This window comes from Petaurus breviceps, unplaced genomic scaffold, assembly GCF_028583685.1.
Source record: "Petaurus breviceps papuanus isolate PSGF00001 unplaced genomic scaffold, PetGlider_PUasm1.0 287, whole genome shotgun sequence".
Classification (NCBI taxonomy): domain Eukaryota; kingdom Metazoa; phylum Chordata; class Mammalia; order Diprotodontia; family Petauridae; genus Petaurus; species Petaurus breviceps.
In genome coordinates this window covers 2009062-2020839 of record NW_027186029.1, presented here as the reverse complement: position 1 = coordinate 2020839, position 11778 = coordinate 2009062, and the positions used below count along the sequence as shown (strand labels likewise).

General features: G+C 42.4%; 1 pseudogene; it reads right to left on the bottom strand.

Moving 5' to 3' along the window:
- Positions 1 to 1136: 1136 nt before the first annotated feature.
- LOC138167708 (zinc finger protein 850-like) overlaps positions 1137 to 11778 on the bottom strand; it is a 55036-nt pseudogene continuing 44394 nt past the window's right edge.

The following is an 11778-nucleotide window of genomic DNA, read 5'->3' as shown; positions in this document are numbered from 1 at the left end:
CTGCAACAAGCCTTTCCTGTTCACCCTGAAAGTTAATGCCTTCCTTCTGTTGATTTTCTCCAATTTATCCTGTCTATAGCTTGTTTATAAATCATGTTGTCTCTCCCATTAGACTGTGAGCTCCTTGAGGGCAGGGACTCCTTTACCTTTCTTTGTATTTTTGGTACTTAGCACAGCGCCTGGCACATGAAACATGCTTAGATTTGCTCTTTCAGGTGGGTTGTTCTTGGTTCCAGCCCACCACATGGATACTGGGGGCCTACCTCTGGTCTGTGGACTGAGAAATGCAATGTCTTGTGCAAGGAGCAGAAAGGAGGCCAGTGTCCCTAATCATCTGTAAAGTAGCAGTGATACACACCAAGACCTGATGGGCACCCTGGCCCTCCTCCCAGCCACCACTGCCCAACATGGGCTGCCTTCCTCTATTAGAATGTCTGGTCTGCTTGTATTTTTATCTCCAGTCCTTAGAACGATTCTTGGTACATATTAAGCACATAATAAAAGCTTTTTCATTTAGTTAGGTTCTTTAACTCTAAAGCAGCACTGGGAGGGTAAGCAGTGTAAAGCTTGTATTCTGACATGGGAGACAACCTATACCTAAATGATACACAGAAGGCAGCAGCCTCTGGGGGGAACAGGAAACTCCTCCTGCTGAAAGTTATCTTGAACATGATCTTGCAGGAAGCCAAGCATTCTTAGAGCCAGAGGGAAGAACATTCTAGGAATGGGGGACAGTCATTGCAAAGAGAGGTGGAGACAGCCTGGAGCACCACATGCAAGTAACAGCACACAGGGCAGCATGACTAGGGTGCATGGAGGGTAGCAACATGAAGAATCTTGGCAATAAAGGAAGAGACCCAGCTGTGAAGAACTTTAAATGCCAGAGAACTTCGTCTTTGATTCTAGACATGATGAAGAGTTGCTAGCATTCACTGAGTACAGGGATAGCATGGCCAGACTTGCACTTTGGGAAAATCCCTTTGCACCTATTACAAGGGAAGCATTTGATTGTGTGTGTTTGGGGGGGGGGGGGGGACGGCACACCAATGATAGTGGAGCAAAGAAAAAAGCATTAGTAAAACATTTTCAGAAATACATAGAACAGACACTCAGAGGGCAAAACACACAGGACAACTCTGGAATTAGTATGATTTTATTAAATACTTTTTTAAAAAGTTGTACACAATAAATTCAGTTTCGTATAAAATCCTTTTTTCTGTCCTTGTATATGGAACTTTTTGTCAAGTTTGGAATAATAAACTTTTTTAAAGAAATTCATTTTGGCAGCTGTATGGACGATGGAGTGGGGTGAAGAGATGAGAAGGGCAGACCAGTAAGAAGGCAGTGATGAGGCTCTGAACTCTGGGGGTGGCTGTGGGAATGAAGAGAAGGGGTTCTATGTTTGGGGGAAGAATGATTTGCACCTAGTTGAGGTATAGGGTGTAGGGTGAGTGAATGTATAGAGTCAGAGTCAACACAGAGATTGCAAAAGTGGATGTCTTGGAGAATGGTGGTGCCCTCAACAGGAATAGTGAAGTTTGGAAGGGTAGGGTTTGGGAAAATGAGTTCTATTTTGGACGTTAAGCTTGAGATGTCCAGTAGGTAATTGGTGGTGTGGAGATGGAGCTCGGGATAGAGGCTAAGGCTGGATACATAGATCTGAGAAGCATCTGCATAGATAACTGAGTCCATGAGAGCTGGCAAGATCACTTAATGAAAGAGCATAAGGAAAAAAGGGAACGGAGCCCTAGGAGACACCCTAAGTGTCAAGTGGGCATCACATGGATGCAGCTCTAGTAAAGGAGACTGAGGAGTGGTCAGACAGAGAGAACCTCAAAAACCTGGAGAGTAGAGTATCCCAGAGAAAAAGGTATTCAATTGTGAAATGTTGCGGAGCAGCTGAGGATTGAGAAAAGGCCATCAGATCTGGTAATTAAGCTCATTAGTAACTTCAGAGAACAATTTCAGTTTAAGGAAGAGGTATCAACCCAGATAGCAAAGGATTCAGAAGAAAGTGAGGAGGGGGAGGGGAAAGGAGACACTGAGTAGAAGCCACTTTTCCCAAGAACTTTACCTGAGAAGGGGAAACACGGGGTTAGAGTTGGCAACTGTGGTAGGAGCTAGTGAAGGTTTTTCAAAGATGAGGGAGATTGGGGAGTGTTTATAGCCATCGAGAAAGGAATCAGTAGATAGGGAGAGATTGAATATTAGAGGGAAGGTGAAAAGCAAAATCAAAAAGGAATGAGATTTAGGGTACACATGGAAGGGCCAATCTTGGCAAAAAGAGACATCTCTTCCTTGAAGCCTGAAGTGGAGGAAATGGGAGAATGATGACAGAGAAAGAAGTGAGATCTAAGTTAGAGGGCAGCTGAACCAGACTAAAATCTGATTCAAAAATACTGAACAAAACAAATAAAAGAACAATATAACATCGATTTGTCTTTTTCCAAATCAACATGTGGCCACAGGTATTGCTATTGGAGGTTGACATCACCACTTTGGGTGAATGGTTTCATTTTTGTTCAATGAGGGTGGGGTCAGGTAAGACACTTGCAGGGACATGCAGGTAGACCCATCGTGCTCTAAGGGAATTGCTGTCAGCTCTGTGGAGGCTGGCCTGGGCCATCACTCACCAATGGGCACATCCTCAGCCTTGCCTCCCCAGGACCCAAGTCCACTGGCCCTCTTCCGGGGCCATCTGCATGCCACTGCACATGCCCTCCTCCCATCCCAAGCTCTAGCTGCATAGAATCATCAAGCCAAAGCAATCATCCCTAGAACAGACGTGTCTGTCATTGGTCCTGACTCCAGATCATCACTCCCTTGGGCTAGCCAATCCAGGACACTCCTCCCTCAGTGCCATGTGCCAACATGACAAGAGATCATGGAGGCAGGTAGGGCTTTGCTTGTATTCATATCCCCAGCTCTTAGCATAGTATCTGGTACACGGTAAATGCTGAATATATTCTTCATTCATTCACTTCAGGCCAGGAGACCAGATGGGTGGTTATCATAACTGGCCAGGTGATAAGAACCTGAATTAAGGTGGTCCTGTGTGAGTGGAATATAATAGTAAGATCTGGCAATTAATTGGAAATGTGCACGTGATGAACTTTTATAGAGTGGAAGAACTTAATTACAGGCAGCTGGGAAAGATGACACTGGGAGGGATAGCCTGAAAATTAATAAGAGTATCTGATTATTTGGATGAGGTCCTGGAGTTGGCAGGGGGAGGTGGGATCAAAGGCACAAGAAGGAATTAGCCTAGACAAGGTACAAGGATACCGATCTTCCTCTAGACTAGAAGGAAAAGTGGGTGATCATTACAATAGTTTCTGAGGAACAGAGAAGGGGGCCTGAGCAAGCAGCAGATTGTCACAATTTCCTCACCAAATTGAGAGTCTTATGCCATCTAGAGTATGTATGGAGACTGTAATAAAGAGGTTGCTGGAGATTTCAGGAGGGAAAAAAGAACAGCTACTGTGAGAAAGTACACAAGAATATACATACCTCATTTGTGCAACTTTAGTCTGGATTCTCTAATTTTCAGTTAAGAATGCGAAGTGTGACTGAGTCAAGAAAACACACAGGAATTATAACAATGTAAACATAAAGGATGAGACACCAAAACGTCCAGAGGAAATGTAACAAAACTATAAAGATCCAGCAACACCAGAATGAAGATATGAGAAGTCACACCCCCCCCAACCTGCCCATACATGGAGGTGGGAAGCCCACAGGGACAGGTGTCACACACTGCACAGATCTGGGGCTTTTTCCATGCACTGAACAGTTGTGCTTCTTTTTTCTCCTCCCTAAAAATACTATCCTATGGATGACTCTCTAGGATGAGGAGGGGGAATAATACTTGGGATAACTATGGTGTAAGAAAGAGAAGACGTCAATAAAAACTTATTTTAAAAAAAGAATGAGAGCTCCGCCTGAAATCTTCATGTTCATTCCATTCATAAGATTTCTCTCTAGTATTAAGTATGTGCTCATGTGGAAGGTCTTCCTATTTTAATTGTGAAAAGGCTTCTGTTCAGTATGAATGCTATGATAACATTTAAGTTCTGTTCTGTGCCTAAAGACCTTTCCCTATTCATAAAGAAAAAGAATATCTCTTCTTTTGAGATTAAATGGGAGGAAAGAATGCCTGACAATTCCAAAGAGTTCGGCGTGTGAAACTGAAGTGCGAGCCTATCAGACTGTGACTCTTTTGTCATAAATTAAGTCTAAATCACCTACAATACATATGGGGATTGTGGAAAGTAGGCACAGAAGGGAGACAAAGGTTTTAGAACAGTTGCTCTGTAAGTTACACTAATATCCCTTTAGTATGAATTCTCTCCTTTTCAGTGAATTTCTGGGTGAAATTCCTCATGTTCAGAATATCCATATAACCTTCCAATAAAAATTATCTGATTTGTTTGTGCTCTAGCTAGAGGTTCTTCCACATTCCTTATTTTCCCAAGATTTCTGTCTTCAACAGCAGCTGATGTTGAGCAAAGTGTTTGCTTTGGAAGAAAGTCTCCCTTCAATCATGACATTCATAGAGTTTCTTTCCTGTGTGAATTCTCTGATGTTGAGTAAGCTGTGTTTTCAGGCGAAATGACAATACACATTCACTGCATTCATAAGGCTTCTCACCAGTATGAATCCTCTTATGTCGAGTAAGGTGTGTGCTAAGGCGAAAAGCATTCCCACATTCATTACACTCATAAGGTTTCTCTCCAGTATGAATTCTGTGATGCCGTTTAAGTTCTGGTCTGTGGTTAAAGGCCTTTCCACATTCATTACATTCATAAGGTTTCTCTCCAGTATGAATTCTCTGATGTTGGGTAAGTTGTGCTCTCAAGCGAAATGCCTTCCCACATTCTTTACATTCATAAGGTTTCTCACCAGTATGAATTGTCTGATGTTCGGTAAGTCCCGTCCTCTGGCGAAAGGTTTTTCCACATTCATTACATTCATACCGTTTCTCACCAGTATGAATTGTCTGATGTTGAGTAAGTCCTTGACTCAGGCGAAATGCTTTCCCACAAACCTTACATTTATAAGGTTTCTCTCCAGTATGAATTCTCTGATGCTGAGTAAGTTGTGAGCTCAAGGGAAAGGCCTTCCCACATTCATCACATTTATAACATTTCTCTCCAGTATGAATTCTCTGATGCTGAGTAAGATATGAGCTTAGGGGAAAGGCCTTCCCACATTCATTGCATTCATAAGGTTTTTCTCCACTATGAATTTTCTGATGCAGTGTAAGTCCTCTGCTCCATCGGAAGTCCTTCCCACATTCATCACATTTGTAAATCTTCTCTCCAGTATGAATTCTATGATGTCGGGTAAGTTCTGCCCTCTGACTGAAGGCTTTCCCACATTCCTTACATTCATAAGGTCTTTCTCCAGTATGAATGGTTTGATGTTGAGTAAGACCTGTGCTCAGGCGGAATGCTTTCCCACATTCATTACATTCATAAGGCTTCTCACCAGTATGAATTGTCTGATGTTCAGTAAGCTGTGTTCTTAGGCGGAAGGCCTTTCCACATTCATTACACTCATAAGGTTTCTCTCCAGTATGAATTCTATGGTGTCGAATAAGATCTGCCCTTTGACTGAAGGCCTTTCCACATTCATTGCACTCATATGGTTTCTCTCCAGTATGAATTGTCTGATGTTGTGTAAGTCCTGTGCTCAGGCGAAAGGTCTTCCCACATTCACTACATTCATATGGCTTCTCTCCAGTATGAATTGTCTGATGTTCAGTAAGCTGTGTTCTGAGGCGGAAGGCCTTTCCACATTCATTACATTTGTAAGGTTTCTCTCCAGTATGAATTGTTTTATGTTGAGTAAGTCCTGTACTCAGGCGGAAGGCCTTCCCACAGATCTTACATTTATAAGGCTTCTCTCCAGTATGAATTCTCTGATGCTGAGTAAGATATGTACTCACAGGGAAGGCCTTCCCACATTCATTACATTTAAAAGATTTCTCTCCAGTATGAATTGTCTGATGATGAATAAGTCCTGTGCTTAGACGAAAGGCTTTTCCACATTCATTACATTCATAAGGCTTCTTCCCAGTATGAATTGTCTGATGTTGGGTAAGTTGCACTCTCTGCTGAAAGGTCTTCCCACATTCATTACATTCATAAGGTTTCTCTCCTGTATGAATTCTCTGATGTTTAATAAGCCTGGATCTCCATTGGAAGGACTTCCCACATTCACTACATTCATAAAACTTCTCTCCTGTATGAATTCTATTAGGTCGATTAAACAGTAAACTCTGGTGGAAATTTTTCCCACTTTCATTACCTTGATGATGTTTTTCTCCAGTATATAATCTATACTTTTCGGTAAGCTCTGATGTATACATGAAAGATTTTCCACATTCATCATACTTAGAAAATATCTTTTTTGCATAGATTCTGCCATATTTTCTTAGGTCTGCATGTAGTCTGAAGTACTTTTTAAGTGCATCATATTTACAAAGACTCTTTCCTACATATATTCTCTGTTGTGGAAAAAGGATTAGCCCCCGATTGACGCTTCTGCCCAATTTATTATATTCTTGGATTCTTAGTTTATTGAGAGATTTCTTTGGGGTGATTTTTACTTGTGGAGAATGTTTCTTCTTGCTCTGCTGCATCTGTAACTTGGTGTCACGTTCCCAGGTTTTTTCCATTTTGGAGATGCAGGTACCTTTCCCTGTGATTATGTCTTGGAATGATTCTTCAATTGAAAAACTCAGCATTAGAGGTGACTCCTTGGTTTCAGGCCTAGCTCCCCAATCTGAAAGACATAAGAAAAGGTCACTCTATTATTCCTCTTCATATACATGGAACACTGTTGTATTCTCTATCAAGAAAAAACAACTAAGTATATTTTCTCACAGAAAAACAGTGAAGTGTACAAATTATTGTACAAATAATTCAACCTCTCTATACTTCAGGTAACTGAGAAACAAGAAATGGACTGCCATCTCCATTGATGGGAGGAGTTGCCACATTGATGCAAGCTTGCTAGATTGCTACATTTTCCTCAAAGCTACATTCTAGGTGTCGCAGCAATTCATGTCAAACAGGATCCCATCCCTAGCAGTTTATGCTGAGGTGGTTCAAAAATACCATTTGGTTGCAGAATTTGAATTTGAACTATTTGTGAAAAGGATTAGATGGTTTTCATAGTTACTACTGGATAATACATACTATCTGGTCACACTAGACCCCTATAACTCTTATAATTTTAAATTATTTCCTTTGCTATAGCTAGCTAGCATTTACAAAGAGCTTTACAAATATCTCTTATCCTCTTGACAACCCTGAGAGATAGGTACTATTATTTTCACCCCCATTTTACATACAGGGAAACTGGGGCAGGCAGGGGTTAAATGACCTACCCAAGATCATAAAATTAAGTGTAAAAAAGATAAATGAAGGTGAGGTAGAAAATAGGCCTGAGATCTGTAATTCAAAGATCCTGAGGAGGTGGGAAGGAGGGGAAAAAAAGGAGAAAGCCCATTACTACCGTGTTGTAGGAAGGATTTGGATCTACATAACTGGGGGTCTTCGTCAAGGAAAAAGGAAGTGCGTGAGGCCAGATTTAAACTAAGGTCTTACAGACTCCAAGTCCAGCTCTTTATCCAGCATGCCTCTTAGCTGCCCCTAATAATATTTTTAACCTTCTCCTCCTCCATATGAATTTTGTTACTATTTTCTTTAATTCTTGTTGCGAGGTTATATTCGTGGCTAGTTCCCATGATTTACCCTCCCCAAATTCTACTGAAACAAAGAAAAACAGTTACACAAAACCAACAAACAAGGACAATGTCCACAGATGTAACAGCCTTTGCCTATAGCTCATCAATTCTCTACAAAGAGAAAAGTACATGTCATCACAATACTGGTCCTTATATTTGACTAAGTTAAGAGGACTTCTAGTGCTGGTTTCATTTGTATTATTAAAATCATTGTTCTCCTACTCTGTTGTCTTCATTATTCATCAATTAATGGAAGACTCCCCAAGTTCCTCTGAATTCCTATTTGTTGTTACTAATGGTACAATAATATCATTATTAACAGCTAGCATTTACAGATCACTTTAAGGTTTGGAAAGCACTTTATCTCATGTTGTAAGGAACAAATATTATCCCACTGGTTCCTTACGAAATCTCTAAGAAGCAGATGCTAGCATTAACTTCATTTTGTTGTTCAGCTGCTTTTCAGCGGTGTTCAACTTTTCCTGATTCCATATGGGGTTTTCCTGGCAAAGATACTAGAGATGTTTGCCATTCCCTTCTCGAGGTCATTTTACAGATGAGGAAACTGAGGCAAACAGGGTTAAATGACTTGCTCAGGGTCACACAGCAAATAAGCATCTGAAGCCAGATTTGAACTCAGGAAGATGAGTCTCCCTGACTCCAATCCCAGCATTCTATTCACTATGCCACCTGCTGTGATCTCCCGTGAGCCATCTCAGAATTGGCAGCCCTGTATCCAAATATATTACTGTCACCAAGAAGTGACTTCTGACAAATGATGTCAAGTGAAAATCAAAGGACTGAAAATAAAATACAGGACAATTACACTGGAATTCAACTGCAATACAACCTGAGTTTGAACTCCCTGAATGATGAAACAACCAAAGTTAAGTTCTAAGTTCTACCTGGGCAAATTCTAAGTCAGGTCCTGGGAGCCAACCTCTGCCTGCATTATCAATGTCCCACTAGAGCCTGACTGTCAGACAGATGTAACAGGTACAAGACTGGGCTCAGGTTAAGTCACATAATGCATAGTTCCTGCTACTAAAAAAGCTAAGGCTGAGAAAAGGGATATGTTCAACAGACTTGGCAAATGCCCTGTCACACAAGCCTGATGCACCTGAATTCCCAGATGACATACCTCTGTAGGAAAAGGCAGGCTTGGGACAGGGGCTGGGGAGAGGGCAGCATCCGAGCCAATGCAGTGTGAACTGATGCCCCATCCAGCTTAATTCTATAGCAAGTTTCCTTGCACAATACAACATCTCCTTGAGTAATGCTTTTGTGCACTAAGCTTTGGTAACCAACTGCATCACACTTCTCTGTTGACTCAAAATACTTAGGAATGTCTAACAAAATGTGCTATGTTAATGGAAGGGAATATTGTCTTATGGTACAGTAAGGAAACAGCATCAGAAGCCTGATATTCACAATGACTACAGTAAGTAACAACTCTTGGTTGCCCCTGTTCTCCATCCTCACCAAATGCTCCCTTATTCCCCTCTCCCTAAGCCCAAGGTCCCATCACAAAGACCCCACCCCTCCCTCTGTGCATTCTGGAAGGCCTGCCCCACAGGTACAGCTTGCTCTCATCTTACACCTGTTCCTTTCCTCCTCCGGTACTCTCTGAGAGCCGGCTCACCCCTGAAGGCACCGTTTCACATGCACCCCTGACTCACTGGTCCTGACGGGGCGGCTGGAATCCTCCTTGCTCCCCATCTACCACTTGCAGGCTCTGCCTCTGCCACCATCACTCAGTAAGCTCTTCTCCTTTGGTCGTTGTCTACCGACCTCTAGGACAGCTGGCTTCTGTTCTCTGTGAGTTCCCTACTGGCTCAGAGGCTTCGTCTCTTTGCCCACTCTTGCCCTCATATTCTAGCAGTTAATATGCTTACTGATACTCCCTCAAACTGCCTAGATTACGCTCATTTCCCAACACCTCCTCCTCTACCCCATCTCAGCCACACACAAAGGTGGCCATACCATTGATCTTGCTATCCCACACAACGATCACTGGCCTCAAGCATCACATTCCATCTCCCAACTCCAAGCTTTTCCACTCACTTCCCCCAGGCCTGGAATTCTCTCCCCACAGCTCAAGTGCCCTTTTCTTCAGAAGACCTGGCTTAAGTCCTGCTTGTTGCTAATGCCTCTTCCCACCACACCCTAACCCAAAATTAATCAGTCAATAATTAACAGGCATTTATTACACGCTTTCTATGTGTATGGCACCATACAAAGCACTGAGAACACAGAGAAAGGAGACAACCCAGAGCCTGCCCTCCAGAAGCCCAGTCTACTGAAGGACACACCATGCAGATGTGTACAATGTGCAGAAGGAGTGCACGAGGGAAGGCATTACTTTGTAAATACTCTGGCCTGCCTTTCTGTTGTTTTTCCCCCAGCTGAATGCCAGCTCTCAGAGGAAAAGGCCTAATTTCTGTCTTTGTAGCCAGCACCTAGCACAGTACCTAGTATACAGCAGATGCTTAAAATTTGTTGACTAAATGAAAGAACAGGCATAAAGCAGGGCTGTTACTACCTACACCGTGCAGAGTACTAGATTATTACTACCTAATCCTCTTTTAACTATGCGATTTCTGTAGCAGTAAGGCAAGGAAAGGCCACTGGGGCGCCCCAGTGCATGGAGCACCAGGCCTGAAGTCAGGAAGACTCTTTCTGAGTTCAGATATAATTAGAAAACAGCTCCAACAAAAAAATTGTCTGCAATAATAAATCATAATAAAGCATCCTGCTTTAAAGGAAACTGAGTTTCAGGCAAGCCATGGGCTAACATAACAAGAACTAAAACACTGACCAAGATCTTTCTTTATAGAATTAAAGGGACAGAACTTCTCGTTTTATAATTTGTTCTTGGTTTCTGTTATTACTCTGTGGAAATGGTGATTATTTTCTGCATGTATTTTATACCCAGTGCTTTAGTGAATCAGCCATTTCATTTCTGTCCTTTGCTTATTCTCTGGTTTTTATCAGTATACAGCTGTGTCTACATACAGGGATAACTGTCTGTTCTCTTTCCATGTCAATGCCTTAAGTTTTTCTTCTTTTTCTACTCCTAGCATCTCTAGAGCCACGGAAGAGTGGGGTGGAGACGTCCTTATTTTATACCTGTATTTACCAGGATACCTTCTACTACGCTGTCACAGCCAACAATACCAGCTTCTGGATTTTTGTTGTCCTTCAGTCATTTCTAGCCATGTCTGACTCTTTGTGACCCCACAAGGGGTTTTCTTGGCAAAGATACTGGAGTGGTTCGGCACTTTCTTCCCCAGGTCTTAGATGTATCAAAAAAGGGTCATTCTATGCTTATGCATTTTTAGGGTTTTTAGCATAAATGATTGCTGTGATTTCCCAAAGGTAATTTCTACACTTAATCCTGTAAGTTTTGTATATCTGATTAACTGTACCAATTTAAAAAAAATCATGACCCATTGTTCCTTGTAACTCTGGTGTAACTCCAACTTGGTCACAGCCAGTCTAGAGGTCTCTTTTTCTGCGACTACACAGAGGTACCTGAGAGTGATGAGAGGTCAGGACATAATTTGTTTGAGTGACAGTGAGGGTCTGGGAAAGACATTCCATCTTCTCTCCAAGTCAACCAACAAGTTATGAGGGCTTCCCCGAATCCCTGGAATCTGCTGCTTTCCCATGACCAGTGTTACTCACTTTGGCTGCAACTTCTTGCGACTGCTCCCTTTGGGATCCAAGGTCCTTCCCCTTGCTCCAGCTGGCAGACCACATCTGGTTTGGAAACTTCAAGCCCTGCTCATTGAGAATGAGAGAGTACTGAGAACAGCTCCAAGCACAGAATTCAAGGCTGAGCCCTGGAGACTCAGAGTTCCTCAGAAAGACACTCTGTGGTGAAGCGCAGAGACAGGGAAGGACGTATGGGAGAAGATTGGGGTTCAGGAGGACTTTGGGGGGTCTTAAGGAAGCGTGGGAGAGGTTAAAGCTCAAAAGCAAGCAGCACAATCAAGCTGCCAGGTTCCAGCTGCACCTGG